This window comes from Hemitrygon akajei, chromosome 17 (assembly GCF_048418815.1).
Source record: "Hemitrygon akajei chromosome 17, sHemAka1.3, whole genome shotgun sequence".
In the NCBI taxonomy this organism is placed as follows: Eukaryota; Metazoa; Chordata; class Chondrichthyes; order Myliobatiformes; family Dasyatidae; genus Hemitrygon; species Hemitrygon akajei.
The window spans coordinates 5399879-5422836 of NC_133140.1; positions in this window are offsets into that span (position 1 = coordinate 5399879).

Consider the following 22958-nt stretch of genomic DNA (forward strand, 5'->3'; position numbering starts at 1 on the left):
CTCACCCAGAGTAGTTATGTACACATCCATAACTCAAAATGCATAGAATAGAAAGTAATGTATTCAGCTCAATGGAGTGCAGAGTAGAATTTTGTTGAAAAGTACTGTGATAACTTGATGTAAACCGAATTATTTTACTTACCATATGATTTAGAGTGCTCTGCAACCAATTTTATGAGTGTGCTACCAATGTTCGATTTGCTACTTTTAGTAACATCAACTTTTTTACACAATGGAACATTATCGTTTTCAGAACTAAAAAAGGATATTGACTATTCCACTCTAAATGTTATGAGGTAGCTTCCTGAATTCACCTTGCATTTTAGAATTCCATGGCTCTGTGCAGGATACATGCAATATTTATACAGATCCACCTCACCCTGAGTAGTTATGTACACATCCATAACTCAAAATGCATAGAATATAAAGTAATGCATTCTGGTCTATTGTGTGTAGAGATGCATTTTGCTGGAAACTAGTATGTGATAACTTGATGTAAACTTAATTATTTTACTTACCATATGATTTAGAGTAGTATGCAACCAATTTTATGAGTGTACTACCAATTTTCCAGAAGTTACTTTTAGTAACATCACCTTTTTTACACAATGGAACATGAGCGTTTACAGAACTAAACAAAGATATTGGCTGTTCCACTCTAAATGTTATGAGGTAGTTTCCTGAATTCATCTTGCATTTGGGTGTTCCATGGCACTGAGAAGGTTACATGCAATATTGATACAGTTCTATCTCACCCTGAGTAGTTATGTACACATGTATAACTCAAAATGCATAGAATAGAAAGTAATGTATTCAGCTCAATGGAGTGCAGAGTTGAATTTTGCTCAAAACTACTATGTGATAACTTGATGTAAACCGAATTATTTTACTTACCATATGATTTAGAGTAGTATGCAACCAATTTTATGAGTGTGCTACCAATGTTCGAGAAGTTACTTTTAGTAACATCACCTTTTTTACACAATGGAACATTATCGTTTACAGAACTAAACAAGGATATTGTCTGTTCCACTCTAAATGTTATGAGGTAGTTCCCTGAATCACCTTGCTTTTGCGTATTCCATGGCTCTGAGTAGGATACATGCAATGTTTATACAGTTCCACCTCACCCTGAGTAGTAATGCACACATCCATAACTCAAAATGCATAGAATAGAAAGTGATGCATTCAGCTGATTAGAGTGTAGAGATGAACCTTGCTGGAAACTACTAAGTGATAACTTGATGAAAACCTAATTATTTTAATTACCACATGATTTAGGGTAGTATGCAACCAATTCAATGACTGTGTTACCAATGTTCGAGTAGTTACTTTTAGTAACATCACCTTTTTTAGACAATGGAACATTAGCGTTTACAGAACTAAACAAAGATATTGGCTATGCCACTCTAAATGTTATGAGGTAGTTTCCTGAATTCACCTTGCATTTCAGTATTTCATGGCTCTGAGTAGTATACATGCAATGTTTATACAGTTCCACCTCACCCTCAGTAGTTATGTACACGTCCATAACTCAAAATGCATAGAATAGAAATTAATGCATTCTGCTGAATGGAGATTGTAGAGTTGAATTTTGCTGGAAAATGTTATGTGATAACTTGTTGTAAACCGAATTATTTCACTTACATATGATTTAGAGTAGTATGCAAACAATTTTATGAGTGTGCTACCAATGTTCGAGAAGTTACTTTTAGTAACATCACCTTTTTTACACAATGGAACATTATCGTTTACAGAACTAAACAAAGATATTGGCTATGCCACTCTAAATGTTATGAGGTAGTTTCCTGAATTCACTTTGCATTTGAGTATTCCATGGCTCTGAGTAGGATACATGCAATATTTATACAGTTCCACCTCACCCTCAGTAGTTATGTACACATCCATAACTCAAAATGCATAGAATAGAAAGTAATGTATTCAGCTCAATGGAGTGCAGAGTAGAATTTTGCTGAAAAGTACTATGTGATAACGATGTAAAACGAATTATTTTACTTACCATATGATTTAGAGTGCTATGCAACCAATTTTATGAGTCTGCTACCAATGTTCGATTAGTTACTTTTAGTAACATCACCTTTTTTACACAATGGAACATTATCGTTTACAGAACTAAAAAAGGATATTGACTGTTCCACTCTAAATGTTATGAGGTAGCTTCCTGAATTCACCTTGCATTTTAGAATTCCATGGCTCTGAGCAGGATACATGCAATATTTATACAGTTCCACCTCACCCTGAGTAGTTATGCACACATCCATAACTCAAAATGCATAGAATAGAAAGTGATGCATTCAGCTGATTAGAGTGTAGAGATGAACCTTGCTGGAAACTACTAAGTGATAACTTGTTGTAAACCGAATTATTTCACTTACCATATGATTTAGAGTAGTATGCAAACAATTTTATGAGTGTGCTACCAATGTTCGAGAAGTTACTTTTGGTAACATCATTTATTTTACACAATGGAACATTATCGTTTACAGAACTAAAAAAGGATATTGTCTGTTCCACTCTAAATGTTATGAGGTAGCTTCCTGAATTCACCTTGCATTTCAGTATTTCATGGCTCTGAGTAGGATACATGCAATGTGTATACAGTTCCACCTCACCCTGAGTAGTTATGTACACATCCATAACTCAAAATGCATATAATAGAAAGTAATGAATTCATGTCAATGGAGTGCAGAGTTGAATTTTGCTGAAAAGTACTATGTGATAATTTGATGTAACCCGAATTATTTTACTTACCATATGATTTATAGTAGTATGCAACCAATTTTATGAGTGAGCTACCAATGTTCGAGAAGTTACTTTTAGAAACTTCAACTTTTTTACACAATGGAACATTACCGTTTACAGACTTAAACAAAGATATTTACTGGTCCACACTAAATGTTAAGAGGTAGCTTCCTGAATTCACCTTGCATTTCAGTATTTCATGGCTCTGAGTAGTATACATGCAATGTTTATACAGTTCCACCTCACCCTGAGTAGTTATGTACACGTCCATAACTCAAAATGCATAGAATAGAAATTAATGCATTCTGCTGAATGGAGATTGTAGAGATGAATTTTGCTGAAAAGTACTATGTGATAACTTGATGTAAACCGAATTATTTTACTTACCATATGATTTAGAGTAGTATGCAACCAATTTTATGAGTGTGCTACCAATGTTCGAGAAGTTACTTTTAGTAACATCACCTTTTTTACACAATGGAACATTATCGTTTACAGAACTAAACAAGGATATTGTCTGTTCCACTCTAAATGTTATGAGGTAGTTCCCTGAATCACCTTGCTTTTGCGTATTCCATGGCTCTGAGTAGGATACATGCAATGTTTATACAGTTCCACCTCACCCTGAGTAGTAATGCACACATCCATAACTCAAAATGCATAGAATAGAAAGTGATGCATTCAGCTGATTAGAGTGTAGAGATGAACCTTGCTGGAAACTACTAAGTGATAACTTGATGAAAACCTAATTATTTTAATTACCACATGATTTAGGGTAGTATGCAACCAATTCAATGACTGTGTTACCAATGTTCGAGTAGTTACTTTTAGTAACATCACCTTTTTTAGACAATGGAACATTAGCGTTTACAGAACTAAACAAAGATATTGGCTATGCCACTCTAAATGTTATGAGGTAGTTTCCTGAATTCACCTTGCATTTCAGTATTTCATGGCTCTGAGTAGTATACATGCAATGTTTATACAGTTCCACCTCACCCTCAGTAGTTATGTACACGTCCATAACTCAAAATGCATAGAATAGAAATTAATGCATTCTGCTGAATGGAGATTGTAGAGTTGAATTTTGCTGGAAAATGTTATGTGATAACTTGTTGTAAACCGAATTATTTCACTTACATATGATTTAGAGTAGTATGCAAACAATTTTATGAGTGTGCTACCAATGTTCGAGAAGTTACTTTTAGTAACATCACCTTTTTTACACAATGGAACATTATCGTTTACAGAACTAAACAAAGATATTGGCTATGCCACTCTAAATGTTATGAGGTAGTTTCCTGAATTCACTTTGCATTTGAGTATTCCATGGCTCTGAGTAGGATACATGCAATATTTATACAGTTCCACCTCACCCTCAGTAGTTATGTACACATCCATAACTCAAAATGCATAGAATAGAAAGTAATGTATTCAGCTCAATGGAGTGCAGAGTAGAATTTTGCTGAAAAGTACTATGTGATAACGATGTAAAACGAATTATTTTACTTACCATATGATTTAGAGTGCTATGCAACCAATTTTATGAGTGAGCTACCAATGTTCGAGAAGTTACTTTTAGAAACTTCAACTTTTTTACACAATGGAACATTACCGTTTACAGACTTAAACAAAGATATTTACTGGTCTACACTAAATGTTAAGAGGTAGCTTCCTGAATTCACCTTGCATTTCAGTATTTCATGGCTCTGAGTAGTATACATGCAATGTTTATACAGTTCCACCTCACCCTGAGTAGTTATGTACACGTCCATAACTCAAAATGCATAGAATAGAAATTAATGCATTCTGCTGAATGGAGATTGTAGAGATGAATTTTGCTGAAAAGTACTATGTGATAACTTGATGTAAACCGAATTATTTTACTTACCATATGATTTAGAGTAGTATGCAACCAATTTTATGAGTGTGCTACCAATGTTCGAGAAGTTACTTTTAGTAACATCACCTTTTTTACACAATGGAACATTATCGTTTACAGAACTAAACAAGGATATTGTCTGTTCCACTCTAAATGTTATGAGGTAGTTCCCTGAATCACCTTGCTTTTGCGTATTCCATGGCTCTGAGTAGGATACATGCAATGTTTATACAGTTCCACCTCACCCTGAGTAGTAATGCACACATCCATAACTCAAAATGCATAGAATAGAAAGTGATGCATTCAGCTGATTAGAGTGTAGAGATGAACCTTGCTGGAAACTACTAAGTGATAACTTGATGAAAACCTAATTATTTTAATTACCACATGATTTAGGGTAGTATGCAACCAATTCAATGACTGTGTTACCAATGTTCGAGTAGTTACTTTTAGTAACATCACCTTTTTTAGACAATGGAACATTAGCGTTTACAGAACTAAACAAAGATATTGGCTATGCCACTCTAAATGTTATGAGGTAGTTTCCTGAATTCACCTTGCATTTCAGTATTCCATGGCTCTGAGTAGGATACATGCAATATTTATACAGTTCCACCTCACCCTCAGTAGTTATGTACACATCCATAACTCAAAATGCATAGAATAGAAAGTAATGTATTCAGCTCAATGGAGTGCAGAGTAGAATTTTGCTGAAAAGTACTATGTGATAACGATGTAAAACGAATTATTTTACTTACCATATGATTTAGAGTGCTATGCAACCAATTTTATGAGTCTGCTACCAATGTTCGATTAGTTACTTTTAGTAACATCACCTTTTTTACACAATGGAACATTATCGTTTACAGAACTAAAAAAGGATATTGACTGTTCCACTCTAAATGTTATGAGGTAGCTTCCTGAATTCACCTTGCATTTTAGAATTCCATGGCTCTGAGCAGGATACATGCAATATTTATACAGTTCCACCTCACCCTGAGTAGTTATGCACACATCCATAACTCAAAATGCATAGAATAGAAAGTGATGCATTCAGCTGATTAGAGTGTAGAGATGAACCTTGCTGGAAACTACTAAGTGATAACTTGTTGTAAACCGAATTATTTCACTTACCATATGATTTAGAGTAGTATGCAAACAATTTTATGAGTGTGCTACCAATGTTCGAGAAGTTACTTTTGGTAACATCATTTATTTTACACAATGGAACATTATCGTTTACAGAACTAAAAAAGGATATTGTCTGTTCCACTCTAAATGTTATGAGGTAGCTTCCTGAATTCACCTTGCATTTCAGTATTTCATGGCTCTGAGTAGGATACATGCAATGTGTATACAGTTCCACCTCACCCTGAGTAGTTATGTACACATCCATAACTCAAAATGCATATAATAGAAAGTAATGAATTCATGTCAATGGAGTGCAGAGTTGAATTTTGCTGAAAAGTACTATGTGATAATTTGATGTAACCCGAATTATTTTACTTACCATATGATTTATAGTAGTATGCAACCAATTTTATGAGTGAGCTACCAATGTTCGAGAAGTTACTTTTAGAAACTTCAACTTTTTTACACAATGGAACATTACCGTTTACAGACTTAAACAAAGATATTTACTGGTCCACACTAAATGTTAAGAGGTAGCTTCCTGAATTCACCTTGCATTTCAGTATTTCATGGCTCTGAGTAGTATACATGCAATGTTTATACAGTTCCACCTCACCCTGAATAGTTATGTACACGTCCATAACTCAAAATGCATAGAATAGAAAGTAATGTATTCAGCTCAATGGAGTGCAGAGTAGAATTTTGCTGAAAAGTACTATGTGATAACGATGTAAAACGAATTATTTTACTTACCATATGATTTAGAGTGCTATGCAACCAATTTTATGAGTCTGCTACCAATGTTCGATTAGTTACTTTTAGTAACATCACCTTTTTTACACAATGGAACATTATCGTTTACAGAACTAAAAAAGGATATTGACTGTTCCACTCTAAATGTTATGAGGTAGCTTCCTGAATTCACCTTGCATTTTAGAATTCCATGGCTCTGAGCAGGATACATGCAATATTTATACAGTTCCACCTCACCCTGAGTAGTTATGCACACATCCATAACTCAAAATGCATAGAATAGAAAGTGATGCATTCAGCTGATTAGAGTGTAGAGATGAACCTTGCTGGAAACTACTAAGTGATAACTTGTTGTAAACCGAATTATTTCACTTACCATATGATTTAGAGTAGTATGCAAACAATTTTATGAGTGTGCTACCAATGTTCGAGAAGTTACTTTTGGTAACATCATTTATTTTACACAATGGAACATTATCGTTTACAGAACTAAAAAAGGATATTGTCTGTTCCACTCTAAATGTTATGAGGTAGCTTCCTGAATTCACCTTGCATTTCAGTATTTCATGGCTCTGAGTAGGATACATGCAATGTGTATACAGTTCCACCTCACCCTGAGTAGTTATGTACACATCCATAACTCAAAATGCATATAATAGAAAGTAATGAATTCATGTCAATGGAGTGCAGAGTTGAATTTTGCTGAAAAGTACTATGTGATAATTTGATGTAACCCGAATTATTTTACTTACCATATGATTTATAGTAGTATGCAACCAATTTTATGAGTGAGCTACCAATGTTCGAGAAGTTACTTTTAGAAACTTCAACTTTTTTACACAATGGAACATTACCGTTTACAGACTTAAACAAAGATATTTACTGGTCCACACTAAATGTTAAGAGGTAGCTTCCTGAATTCACCTTGCATTTCAGTATTTCATGGCTCTGAGTAGGATACATGCAATGTTTATACAGTTCCACCTCACCCTGAGTAGTTATGTACACATCCATAACTCAAAATGCATAGAATAGAAATTAATGCATTCTGCTGAATGGAGATTGTAGAGATGAATTTTGCTGAAAAGTACTATGTGATAACTTGATGTAAACCGAATTATTTTACTTACCATATGATTTAGAGTAGTATGCAACCAATTTTATGAGTGTGCTACCAATGTTCGAGAAGTTACTTTTAGTAACATCACCTTTTTTACACAATGGAACATTATCGTTTACAGAACTAAACAAGGATATTGTCTGTTCCACTCTAAATGTTATGAGGTAGTTCCCTGAATCACCTTGCTTTTGCGTATTCCTTGGCTCTGAGTAGGATACATGCAATGTTTATACAGTTCCACCTCACCCTGAGTAGTAATGCACACATCCATAACTCAAAATGCATAGAATAGAAAGTGATGCATTCAGCTGATTAGAGTGTAGAGATGAACCTTGCTGGAAACTACTAAGTGATAACTTGATGAAAACCTAATTATTTTAATTACCACATGATTTAGGGTAGTATGCAACCAATTCAATGACTGTGTTACCAATGTTCGAGTAGTTACTTTTAGTAACATCACCTTTTTTAGACAATGGAACATTAGCGTTTACAGAACTAAACAAAGATATTGGCTATGCCACTCTAAATGTTATGAGGTAGTTTCCTGAATTCACCTTGCATTTCAGTATTTCATGGCTCTGAGTAGTATACATGCAATGTTTATACAGTTCCACCTCACCCTCAGCAGTTATGTACACGTCCATAACTCAAAATGCATAGAATAGAAATTAATGCATTCTGCTGAATGGAGATTGTAGAGTTGAATTTTGCTGGAAAATGTTATGTGATAACTTGTTGTAAACCGAATTATTTCACTTACATATGATTTAGAGTAGTATGCAAACAATTTTATGAGTGTGCTACCAATGTTCGAGAAGTTACTTTTAGTAACATCACCTTTTTTACACAATGGAACATTATCGTTTACAGAACTAAACAAAGATATTGGCTATGCCACTCTAAATGTTATGAGGTAGTTTCCTGAATTCACTTTGCATTTGAGTATTCCATGGCTCTGAGTAGGATACATGCAATATTTATACAGTTCCACCTCACCCTCAGTAGTTATGTACACATCCATAACTCAAAATGCATAGAATAGAAAGTAATGTATTCAGCTCAATGGAGTGCAGAGTAGAATTTTGCTGAAAAGTACTATGTGATAACGATGTAAAACGAATTATTTTACTTACCATATGATTTAGAGTGCTATGCAACCAATTTTATGAGTCTGCTACCAATGTTCGATTAGTTACTTTTAGTAACATCACCTTTTTTACACAATGGAACATTATCGTTTACAGAACTAAAAAAGGATATTGACTGTTCCACTCTAAATGTTATGAGGTAGCTTCCTGAATTCACCTTGCATTTTAGAATTCCATGGCTCTGAGCAGGATACATGCAATATTTATACAGTTCCACCTCACCCTGAGTAGTTATGCACACATCCATAACTCAAAATGCATAGAATAGAAAGTGATGCATTCAGCTGATTAGAGTGTAGAGATGAACCTTGCTGGAAACTACTAAGTGATAACTTGTTGTAAACCGAATTATTTCACTTACCATATGATTTAGAGTAGTATGCAAACAATTTTATGAGTGTGCTACCAATGTTCGAGAAGTTACTTTTGGTAACATCATTTATTTTACACAATGGAACATTATCGTTTACAGAACTAAAAAAGGATATTGTCTGTTCCACTCTAAATGTTATGAGGTAGCTTCCTGAATTCACCTTGCATTTCAGTATTTCATGGCTCTGAGTAGGATACATGCAATGTGTATACAGTTCCACCTCACCCTGAGTAGTTATGTACACATCCATAACTCAAAATGCATATAATAGAAAGTAATGAATTCATGTCAATGGAGTGCAGAGTTGAATTTTGCTGAAAAGTACTATGTGATAATTTGATGTAACCCGAATTATTTTACTTACCATATGATTTATAGTAGTATGCAACCAATTTTATGAGTGAGCTACCAATGTTCGAGAAGTTACTTTTAGAAACTTCAACTTTTTTACACAATGGAACATTACCGTTTACAGACTTAAACAAAGATATTTACTGGTCCACACTAAATGTTAAGAGGTAGCTTCCTGAATTCACCTTGCATTTCAGTATTTCATGGCTCTGAGTAGTATACATGCAATGTTTATACAGTTCCACCTCACCCTGAGTAGTTATGTACACGTCCATAACTCAAAATGCATAGAATAGAAATTAATGCATTCTGCTGAATGGAGATTGTAGAGATGAATTTTGCTGAAAAGTACTATGTGATAACTTGATGTAAACCGAATTATTTTACTTACCATATGATTTAGAGTAGTATGCAACCAATTTTATGAGTGTGCTACCAATGTTCGAGAAGTTACTTTTAGTAACATCACCTTTTTTACACAATGGAACATTATCGTTTACAGAACTAAACAAGGATATTGTCTGTTCCACTCTAAATGTTATGAGGTAGTTCCCTGAATCACCTTGCTTTTGCGTATTCCATGGCTCTGAGTAGGATACATGCAATGTTTATACAGTTCCACCTCACCCTGAGTAGTAATGCACACATCCATAACTCAAAATGCATAGAATAGAAAGTGATGCATTCAGCTGATTAGAGTGTAGAGATGAACCTTGCTGGAAACTACTAAGTGATAACTTGATGAAAACCTAATTATTTTAATTACCACATGATTTAGGGTAGTATGCAACCAATTCAATGACTGTGTTACCAATGTTCGAGTAGTTACTTTTAGTAACATCACCTTTTTTAGACAATGGAACATTAGCGTTTACAGAACTAAACAAAGATATTGGCTATGCCACTCTAAATGTTATGAGGTAGTTTCCTGAATTCACCTTGCATTTCAGTATTTCATGGCTCTGAGTAGTATACATGCAATGTTTATACAGTTCCACCTCACCCTCAGTAGTTATGTACACGTCCATAACTCAAAATGCATAGAATAGAAATTAATGCATTCTGCTGAATGGAGATTGTAGAGTTGAATTTTGCTGGAAAATGTTATGTGATAACTTGTTGTAAACCGAATTATTTCACTTACATATGATTTAGAGTAGTATGCAAACAATTTTATGAGTGTGCTACCAATGTTCGAGAAGTTACTTTTAGTAACATCACCTTTTTTACACAATGGAACATTATCGTTTACAGAACTAAACAAAGATATTGGCTATGCCACTCTAAATGTTATGAGGTAGTTTCCTGAATTCACTTTGCATTTGAGTATTCCATGGCTCTGAGTAGGATACATGCAATATTTATACAGTTCCACCTCACCCTCAGTAGTTATGTACACATCCATAACTCAAAATGCATAGAATAGAAAGTAATGTATTCAGCTCAATGGAGTGCAGAGTAGAATTTTGCTGAAAAGTACTATGTCATAACGATGTAAAACGAATTATTTTACTTACCATATGATTTAGAGTGCTATGCAACCAATTTTATGAGTCTGCTACCAATGTTCGATTAGTTACTTTTAGTAACATCACCTTTTTTACACAATGGAACATTATCGTTTACAGAACTAAAAAAGGATATTGACTGTTCCACTCTAAATGTTATGAGGTAGCTTCCTGAATTCACCTTGCATTTTAGAATTCCATGGCTCTGAGCAGGATACATGCAATATTTATACAGTTCCACCTCACCCTGAGTAGTTATGCACACATCCATAACTCAAAATGCATAGAATAGAAAGTGATGCATTCAGCTGATTAGAGTGTAGAGATGAACCTTGCTGGAAACTACTAAGTGATAACTTGTTGTAAACCGAATTATTTCACTTACCATATGATTTAGAGTAGTATGCAAACAATTTTATGAGTGTGCTACCAATGTTCGAGAAGTTACTTTTGGTAACATCATTTATTTTACACAATGGAACATTATCGTTTACAGAACTAAAAAAGGATATTGTCTGTTCCACTCTAAATGTTATGAGGTAGCTTCCTGAATTCACCTTGCATTTCAGTATTTCATGGCTCTGAGTAGGATACATGCAATGTGTATACAGTTCCACCTCACCCTGAGTAGTTATGTACACATCCATAACTCAAAATGCATATAATAGAAAGTAATGAATTCATGTCAATGGAGTGCAGAGTTGAATTTTGCTGAAAAGTACTATGTGATAATTTGATGTAACCCGAATTATTTTACTTACCATATGATTTATAGTAGTATGCAACCAATTTTATGAGTGAGCTACCAATGTTCGAGAAGTTACTTTTAGAAACTTCAACTTTTTTACACAATGGAACATTACCGTTTACAGACTTAAACAAAGATATTTACTGGTCCACACTAAATGTTAAGAGGTAGCTTCCTGAATTCACCTTGCATTTCAGTATTTCATGGCTCTGAGTAGTATACATGCAATGTTTATACAGTTCCACCTCACCCTGAGTAGTTATGTACACGTCCATAACTCAAAATGCATAGAATAGAAATTAATGCATTCTGCTGAATGGAGATTGTAGAGATGAATTTTGCTGAAAAGTACTATGTGATAACTTGATGTAAACCGAATTATTTTACTTACCATATGATTTAGAGTGGTATGCAACCAGTTTTATGAGTGTGCTACTAATGTTCGAGAAGTTACTTTTAGTAACATCACTTATTTTACACAATGGAACATTATCGTTGTTACGAAAACCCCGTAACCAGGTAACTTACCAGCAAAGATAGATGGATCAGCTGAGTCGGATGCTACTATTTTCAAACGTTTTATTCAATAAGGGCACAAACGTATGGTTAATACAAAACATTCAAATCGTCAAAACTCAATCTAAAACACCGGTGTAACCATAATCAATCAGAAATAGGCTCTTTCGTTGTCTAGGGTATATAATACTGAGTCCAATTGGAAATATAAAGAGTCACTCTGAAGTCTGCAGGCTTTCGGTTTCACGTGTTGGAGAGAGAGAGAGATAAAACGGAAAAACTTGCCGTTTACATCCGTGTAATCAGGGGAGCGATCTTCCCCGTTGTTAGTTAAAAGCGATCTTCCGTTGGTTCCAGCCACAAACCCCGCATTCGGAATTTAACGCACGTGGCTTATTTCAAAATGGCTTCCCGTTCCCACGGGAAGCGTTATCGTGCTTCTTGGTGTCTCCTTGGTGCGTCTGAGGGTCGTCCTCTTTCAGACCCTTCTTTATACTGCCTCACGGGATCTCAGGTGTCAATCAGGTTGCAGGTGGTGCAATCTCTCTCTCAACCAGCCCACTTTGCCCGAGGGCTTTACAATGTCCCTGCGAGTTGGCACGTCTGCAGTTCCCAGGTGTCTCCTGAGAACAATGCCACAGTCACCAGCTTTTGTCCCAGTGGAATGTCTTTCCATTTCCTGTGTCCATTCAGCCTGTCTCTCTCTCTCTCTTTTGGGTCATTGACCCCCCCTTTTCTAGGGCTCTTGCAATTCTCACAAAGGAGGGGGCTGGTATCATAACACCTCCCCTCTTAAAAAGGTTTTTACCAGCGGTTAAAACCCAGAGTGGTACAGTCTTACAGAAATTTTGAATCTAATACAGAGTAATACAGTTATACATTCAAGTCAGCATCTAAACAGTTAACAAGTACAGTGCCCCTTTCCTTTAATACCTTAACCTCGTGTGCCCTACTAACGCCTGGTAGCATCAAACTTCAGCTCAATAACCACCTTATTTATTTGCTTTCTTCGGCAACATAACTAAGGAGGTGTGATCTTAGCTTACATACATCTACAAAGGTTCATGCAAAAGACAAATTTTTATGCTACTTTCAAACTTAACAGTCAAGCTTCCATGGGTGTTGTCTTTATTATTCACATACTTTGTCAAAATCCCTTAAAACCGGCTTCTGCTATTTTAAAAATCGCGCCCCCATTAACCCTCGCCTTTTTTCCGGTTAATTCCCTCGTGGCGATCTTGGGCACCCTGGCGAAATAAGCTTTCGCCCGCTCCTTTCATAGGAGTTATTTTGTCAGCGTGTTCCAAACTTAGACCACCCAATTCCTTAATTTTAGGCCATTTGTCGTTTTCCTCTTCAGGACCCGTCATGCTATTAGTTTCCAATTTAAGATCCGCAAGCGATCTCGCTTTGTTCAGACAGCATTTCAAATTCTGCCTTTTCACAGCACCCTCTTGAATAACAATAGCGTGTGGGGCACCTTTACATTCCAAATCAACCTGTAATTGATTCGCAGGCACCGTGTTACCAAGCCATTGTCTCTGCAGCCTGGTTGCTGCTTCTGACATCAATCCAGACCTTAAATTTTCTTCCTTTGATTTGGGAATTACAGATTTCCCGTCTCCCTCCACAACAACAGTTATCTCCCCATTCGTAAACTCCACATTAACTCTGAAGACCCCCTTCTGTACAACCCTCTGGGAACTCACACTTCCCAAGGTTAACCCCTTTTTCCCCGAACCAGGTCTATCTGACTCACGAGGACGGCCGCCCCGTCCCCCTGAATCAAACACCTCAGACTTCCCCTGAGCTCTGTTACCAGGTTCAGCACCACGTGCGCCCCCATCTTGGACACACTCAAACGGGACATTGGCCCCTTCCAGGCTTTCAATACCCGTACCTTTTTCAAATTCTAACGTCCCCCGATCCTTCCAGTTACTCTCTAGGCAGCCCCCCGTTGGGGAAGGCGCAACCCTGCGAGCTGAAACAACCTCCTCGGCCATTTCAGCTGACTTCTCCACGGCAAGGGTACCCTTCTCCTCTAAGACTGCCCTCATTTCACTCTCGGGACCATCGAGAACATCTTTAGGACTCTCAACTTCTCCAAACAATTCTGCCAAACCAGACAGATCAACCACGTCCAACTCTGGACGTTTTAACAGCTTTATCCGTTTCTCATCTTTATTTCCTACCTCTAGGACCTTTCTCTTCACTAAGGGGAGGGCTATCTCCTTACCCTTACCCCATTTTACTTTACTACCTTCCGTTTTACCACCCTCTGAACCCTCGTGGTGTAGGGTCGGTAAAAACGTCTGGGCCAATTTCAAACTGCGCGCGGTCCCAGTCGCCGCTCTCGACAGGCTGCGAGTGACCGCGCATGCGCGATAGCTCGGGGACTCCATGGGCGGGGCCTCAACTATCAGGGCGGTTCCCATCTTCCCACCCGCGAGGTCATTACCCAACAGGAGGTCCACGCCCTCCCCCGGTAACTCCGGCAGGACTCCTAGCTCCACAGGTCCCGACACCAACTCGCAATCGAGAAAGACCCTATGCAAAGGCACGACCGTGATCTGGTTCCCGATTCCTCTCAGGGCAACCTCCCCCGTCCGAGGGCCGAAATTTAACACATTACGGCTAATTAACGATAGTTCCGCCCCCGTGTCTCTCCAAATTCGTACAGGGATGGGGGGGTCCCCTTCCCTCAAAGACACGGTTCCTTCGGAACTAAATGTCTCCCGCCCCTCCGGTACTCCATCTACCTGGGGCCCTCTTGTCAACGTCCTGATTACCACTGAACGCCCGATAGGGATCGCTGCTCTCTCCCTCTCTGGCTCCTTTCTCAGAGCAAAGCACATTGATGCAATATGTCCCACCTTTCCACAATTAAAACAGTTTAAACCAGGAGATCTCCAGGTTTCCTGTCTGTTATCCTCACTTTTTGTGCTAGCTCCCGGTGGAGTCTCTCCCTTAGCCGGCGGACTGTCCCTACCATTCCGACGGTCTCTCGGGTAACTTTTTGGCGAGGAAAACTTTGTCTTGTGGGTTAGGGCATATTCATCTGCGAGCCTAGCCATCTCTGAGATGGACTGATTCGTCCTCTCATTTAAATACATTCGGATCTCTTCCGGAACGCAACTTTTAAATTCCTCAATCAAAACTAGCTCCCTGAGACGCCCATAGTCCTCGGCCACCTTTTCAGCTGTGCACCAACGATTCAAGAGCACACCCTTCTCATGGGCTAGCTCGGTATACGTTTGATTCCACCCTCTTTTTAAATTTCGGAACCTTTGTCTATACGCCTCAGGTACTAACTCGTAACCTCGGAGAATGGCCTCCTTTACTTGATCATAATTCCCGTCCCTTTCTGTGGGCAGCGCGGCATATACCCGCTGTGCTTTTCCCCGTAACACACTTTGTAACAACGCCACCCATTGCTCTCTGGGCCACTGCTGATTCTCTGCCACCTTTTCAAAGAGCAAGAAATAACTATCAACATCCGTCTCCTCGAACGGGGGGACCAACCTCAACGCCCGACTAATATCAAACCCCTCTTTCTCTCCCCCTTGAGTTCTTCGCTCTTGTTTTCGCCTGTCCAGCTCCAATTCATAGTTCCTCTGTTTCTCTCTCTCTTCTGCTTCTAGCTGCTTTAGTTTGAACACCTGCTCTCTTTCCCTCTCGGCTTCTCTTGCCCTCTCGGCTTCTCTTGCCCTCTCGGCTTCTCTTGCCCTCTCGGCTCTCTCGGCTTCTCTCTCTGCAGCCTTCTGAGCTGCGTCTATTTCTAGCTGCTTTATTTTAAACTCATGTTCCAGCCTTGCTTTCTCCAACTCTGCCTGATTTGTCCCACTCACTAATCTCCTTTCGGGAATATTTTCCAAATCCTCAGCTGTAAACACCTTCTTCCCAACGTAGTGCTGTTGTATGACCCTTAGCACTTCCTGCTTTTTCATTGCTGGCTTCACCGCTGTGAGGTCTAAGGCCTGCGCCAAACTTACTAAGTCTGATTTTGTAGCCTTCCCTAGCGCCTCTACCGTCGGGTTTCTCATGAATTCACCCACATCCATCTTTGCTGGTTTCCCGTCTGACTACCTGCGTAACCAGATTTAAGTTTGGACTTACAGCCCGATTCACTGACCTCCCCCCTTTTTGGTGTCAAATCCCGAGACGAGAACCCCACTTGTTACGAAAACCCCGTAACCAGGTAACTTACCAGCAAAGATAGATGGATCAGCTGAGTCGGATGCTACTATTTTCAAACGTTTTATTCAATAAGGGCACAAACGTATGGTTAATACAAAACATTCAAATCGTCAAAACTCAATCTAAAACACCGGTGTAACCATAATCAATCAGAAATAGGCTCTTTCGTTGTCTAGGGTATATAATACTGAGTCCAATTGGAAATATAAAGAGTCACTCTGAAGTCTGCAGGCTTTCGGTTTCACGTGTTGGAGAGAGAGAGAGATAAAACGGAAAAACTTGCCGTTTACATCCGTGTAATCAGGGGAGCGATCTTCCCCGTTGTTAGTTAAAAGCGATCTTCCGTTGGTTCCAGCCACAAACCCCGCATTCGGAATTTAACGCACGTGGCTTATTTCAAAATGGCTTCCCGTTCCCACGGGAAGCGTTATCGTGCTTCTTGGTGTCTCCTTGGTGCGTCTGAGGGTCGTCCTCTTTCAGACCCTTCTTTATACTGCCTCACGGGATCTCAGGTGTCAATCAGGTTGCAGGTGGTGCAATCTCTCTCTCAACCAGCCCACTTTGCCCGAGGGCTTTACAATGTCCCTGCGAGTTGGCACGTCTGCAGTTCCCAGGTGTCTCCTGAGAACAATGCCACAGTCACCAGCTTTTGTCCCAGTGGAATGTCTTTCCATTTCCTGTGTCCATTCAGCCTGTCTCTCTCTCTCTCTTTTGGGTCATTGACCCCCCCTTTTCTAGGGCTCTTGCAATTCTCACAAAGGAGGGGGCTGGTATCATAACATCGTTTACAGAACTAAACAAGGATATTGTCTGTTCCACTCTAAATGTTATGAGGTAGCTTCCTGAATTCACCTTGCATTTCAGTATTTCATGGCTCTGAGTAGGATACATGCAATATTTATACAGTTCCACCTCACCCTGAGTAGTTATGTACACATCCATAACTCAAAATGCATAGAATAGAAAGTAATGTATTCAGCTCAATGGAGTGCAGAGTAGAATTTTGCTGAAAAGTACTATGTGATAACGATGTAAAACGAATTATTTTACTTACCATATGATTTAGAGTGCTATGCAACCAATTTTATGAGTCTGCTACCAATGTTCGATTAGTTACTTTTAGTAACATCACCTTTTTTACACAATGGAACATTATCGTTTACAGAACTAAAAAAGGATATTGACTGTTCCACTCTAAATGTTATGAGGTAGCTTCCTGAATTCACCTTGCATTTTAGAATTCCATGGCTCTGAGCAGGATACATGCAATATTTATACAGTTCCACCTCACCCTGAGTAGTTATGCACACATCCATAACTCAAAATGCATAGAATAGAAAGTGATGCATTCAGCTGATTAGAGTGTAGAGATGAACCTTGCTGGAAACTACTAAGTGATAACTTGTTGTAAACCGAATTATTTCACTTACCATATGATTTAGAGTAGTATGCAAACAATTTTATGAGTGTGCTACCAATGTTCGAGAAGTTACTTTTGGTAACATCATTTATTTTACACAATGGAACATTATCGTTTACAGAACTAAAAAAGGATATTGTCTGTTCCACTCTAAATGTTATGAGGTAGCTTCCTGAATTCACCTTGCATTTCAGTATTTCATGGCTCTGAGTAGGATACATGCAATGTGTATACAGTTCCACCTCACCCTGAGTAGTTATGTACACATCCATAACTCAAAATGCATATAATAGAAAGTAATGAATTCATGTCAATGGAGTGCAGAGTTGAATTTTGCTGAAAAGTACTATGTGATAATTTGATGTAACCCGAATTATTTTACTTACCATATGATTTATAGTAGTATGCAACCAATTTTATGAGTGAGCTACCAATGTTCGAGAAGTTACTTTTAGAAACTTCAACTTTTTTACACAATGGAACATTACCGTTTACAGACTTAAACAAAGATATTTACTGGTCCACACTAAATGTTAAGAGGTAGCTTCCTGAATTCACCTTGCATTTCAGTATTTCATGGCTCTGAGTAGTATACATGCAATGTTTATACAGTTCCACCTCACCCTGAGTAGTTATGTACACGTCCATAACTCAAAATGCATAGAATAGAAATTAATGCATTCTGCTGAATGGAGATTGTAGAGATGAATTTTGCTGAAAAGTACTATGTGATAACTTGATGTAAACCGAATTATTTTACTTACCATATGATTTAGAGTAGTATGCAACCAATTTTATGAGTGTGCTACCAATGTTCGAGAAGTTACTTTTAGTAACATCACCTTTTTTACACAATGGAACATTATCGTTTACAGAACTAAACAAGGATATTGTCTGTTCCACTCTAAATGTTATGAGGTAGTTCCCTGAATCACCTTGCTTTTGCGTATTCCATGGCTCTGAGTAGGATACATGCAATGTTTATACAGTTCCACCTCACCCTGAGTAGTAATGCACACATCCATAACTCAAAATGCATAGAATAGAAAGTGATGCATTCAGCTGATTAGAGTGTAGAGATGAACCTTGCTGGAAACTACTAAGTGATAACTTGATGAAAACCTAATTATTTTAATTACCACATGATTTAGGGTAGTATGCAACCAATTCAATGACTGTGTTACCAATGTTCGAGTAGTTACTTTTAGTAACATCACCTTTTTTAGACAATGGAACATTAGCGTTTACAGAACTAAACAAAGATATTGGCTATGCCACTCTAAATGTTATGAGGTAGTTTCCTGAATTCACCTTGCATTTCAGTATTTCATGGCTCTGAGTAGTATACATGCAATGTTTATACAGTTCCACCTCACCCTCAGTAGTTATGTACACGTCCATAACTCAAAATGCATAGAATAGAAATTAATGCATTCTGCTGAATGGAGATTGTAGAGTTGAATTTTGCTGGAAAATGTTATGTGATAACTTGTTGTAAACCGAATTATTTCACTTACATATGATTTAGAGTAGTATGCAAACAATTTTATGAGTGTGCTACCAATGTTCGAGAAGTTACTTTTAGTAACATCACCTTTTTTACACAATGGAACATTATCGTTTACAGAACTAAACAAAGATATTGGCTATGCCACTCTAAATGTTATGAGGTAGTTTCCTGAATTCACTTTGCATTTGAGTATTCCATGGCTCTGAGTAGGATACATGCAATATTTATACAGTTCCACCTCACCCTCAGTAGTTATGTACACATCCATAACTCAAAATGCATAGAATAGAAAGTAATGTATTCAGCTCAATGGAGTGCAGAGTAGAATTTTGCTGAAAAGTACTATGTGATAACGATGTAAAACGAATTATTTTACTTACCATATGATTTAGAGTGCTATGCAACCAATTTTATGAGTCTGCTACCAATGTTCGATTAGTTACTTTTAGTAACATCACCTTTTTTACACAATGGAACATTATCGTTTACAGAACTAAAAAAGGATATTGACTGTTCCACTCTAAATGTTATGAGGTAGCTTCCTGAATTCACCTTGCATTTTAGAATTCCATGGCTCTGAGCAGGATACATGCAATATTTATACAGTTCCACCTCACCCTGAGTAGTTATGCACACATCCATAACTCAAAATGCATAGAATAGAAAGTGATGCATTCAGCTGATTAGAGTGTAGAGATGAACCTTGCTGGAAACTACTAAGTGATAACTTGTTGTAAACCGAATTATTTCACTTACCATATGATTTAGAGTAGTATGCAAACAATTTTATGAGTGTGCTACCAATGTTCGAGAAGTTACTTTTGGTAACATCATTTATTTTACACAATGGAACATTATCGTTTACAGAACTAAAAAAGGATATTGTCTGTTCCACTCTAAATGTTATGAGGTAGCTTCCTGAATTCACCTTGCATTTCAGTATTTCATGGCTCTGAGTAGGATACATGCAATGTGTATACAGTTCCACCTCACCCTGAGTAGTTATGTACACATCCATAACTCAAAATGCATATAATAGAAAGTAATGAATTCATGTCAATGGAGTGCAGAGTTGAATTTTGCTGAAAAGTACTATGTGATAATTTGATGTAACCCGAATTATTTTACTTACCATATGATTTATAGTAGTATGCAACCAATTTTATGAGTGAGCTACCAATGTTCGAGAAGTTACTTTTAGAAACTTCAACTTTTTTACACAATGGAACATTACCGTTTACAGACTTAAACAAAGATATTTACTGGTCCACACTAAATGTTAAGAGGTAGCTTCCTGAATTCACCTTGCATTTCAGTATTTCATGGCTCTGAGTAGTATACATGCAATGTTTATACAGTTCCACCTCACCCTGAGTAGTTATGTACACGTCCATAACTCAAAATGCATAGAATAGAAATTAATGCATTCTGCTGAATGGAGATTGTAGAGATGAATTTTGCTGAAAAGTACTATGTGATAACTTGATGTAAACCGAATTATTTTACTTACCATATGATTTAGAGTGGTATGCAACCAGTTTTATGAGTGTGCTACTAATGTTCGAGAAGTTACTTTTAGTAACATCACTTATTTTACACAATGGAACATTATCGTTTACAGAACTAAACAAGGATATTGTCTGTTCCACTCTAAATGTTATGAGGTAGCTTCCTGAATTCACCTTGCATTTCAGTATTTCATGGCTCTGAGTAGGATACATGCAATATTTATACAGTTCCACCTCACCCTGAGTAGTTATGTACACATCCATAACTCAAAATGCATAGAATAGAAAGTAATGTATTCAGCTCAATGGAGTGCAGAGTAGAATTTTGCTGAAAAGTACTATGTGATAACGATGTAAAACGAATTATTTTACTTACCATATGATTTAGAGTGCTATGCAACCAATTTTATGAGTCTGCTACCAATGTTCGATTAGTTACTTTTAGTAACATCACCTTTTTTACACAATGGAACATTATCGTTTACAGAACTAAAAAAGGATATTGACTGTTCCACTCTAAATGTTATGAGGTAGCTTCCTGAATTCACCTTGCATTTTAGAATTCCATGGCTCTGAGCAGGATACATGCAATATTTATACAGTTCCACCTCACCCTGAGTAGTTATGCACACATCCATAACTCAAAATGCATAGAATAGAAAGTGATGCATTCAGCTGATTAGAGTGTAGAGATGAACCTTGCTGGAAACTACTAAGTGATAACTTGTTGTAAACCGAATTATTTCACTTACCATATGATTTAGAGTAGTATGCAAACAATTTTATGAGTGTGCTACCAATGTTCGAGAAGTTACTTTTGGTAACATCATTTATTTTACACAATGGAACATTATCGTTTACAGAACTAAAAAAGGATATTGTCTGTTCCACTCTAAATGTTATGAGGTAGCTTCCTGAATTCACCTTGCATTTCAGTATTTCATGGCTCTGAGTAGGATACATGCAATGTGTATACAGTTCCACCTCACCCTGAGTAGTTATGTACACATCCATAACTCAAAATGCATATAATAGAAAGTAATGAATTCATGTCAATGGAGTGCAGAGTTGAATTTTGCTGAAAAGTACTATGTGATAATTTGATGTAACCCGAATTATTTTACTTACCATATGATTTATAGTAGTATGCAACCAATTTTATGAGTGAGCTACCAATGTTCGAGAAGTTACTTTTAGAAACTTCAACTTTTTTACACAATGGAACATTACCGTTTACAGACTTAAACAAAGATATTTACTGGTCCACACTAAATGTTAAGAGGTAGCTTCCTGAATTCACCTTGCATTTCAGTATTTCATGGCTCTGAGTAGTATACATGCAATGTTTATACAGTTCCACCTCACCCTGAGTAGTTATGTACACGTCCATAACTCAAAATGCATAGAATAGAAATTAATGCATTCTGCTGAATGGAGATTGTAGAGATGAATTTTGCTGAAAAGTACTATGTGATAACTTGATGTAAACCGAATTATTTTACTTACCATATGATTTAGAGTAGTATGCAACCAATTTTATGAGTGTGCTACCAATGTTCGAGAAGTTACTTTTAGTAACATCACCTTTTTTACACAATGGAACATTATCGTTTACAGAACTAAACAAGGATATTGTCTGTTCCACTCTAAATGTTATGAGGTAGTTCCCTGAATCACCTTGCTTTTGCGTATTCCATGGCTCTGAGTAGGATACATGCAATGTTTATACAGTTCCACCTCACCCTGAGTAGTAATGCACACATCCATAACTCAAAATGCATAGAATAGAAAGTGATGCATTCAGCTGATTAGAGTGTAGAGATGAACCTTGCTGGAAACTACTAAGTGATAACTTGATGAAAACCTAATTATTTTAATTACCACATGATTTAGGGTAGTATGCAACCAATTCAATGACTGTGTTACCAATGTTCGAGTAGTTACTTTTAGTAACATCACCTTTTTTAGACAATGGAACATTAGCGTTTACAGAACTAAACAAAGATATTGGCTATGCCACTCTAAAT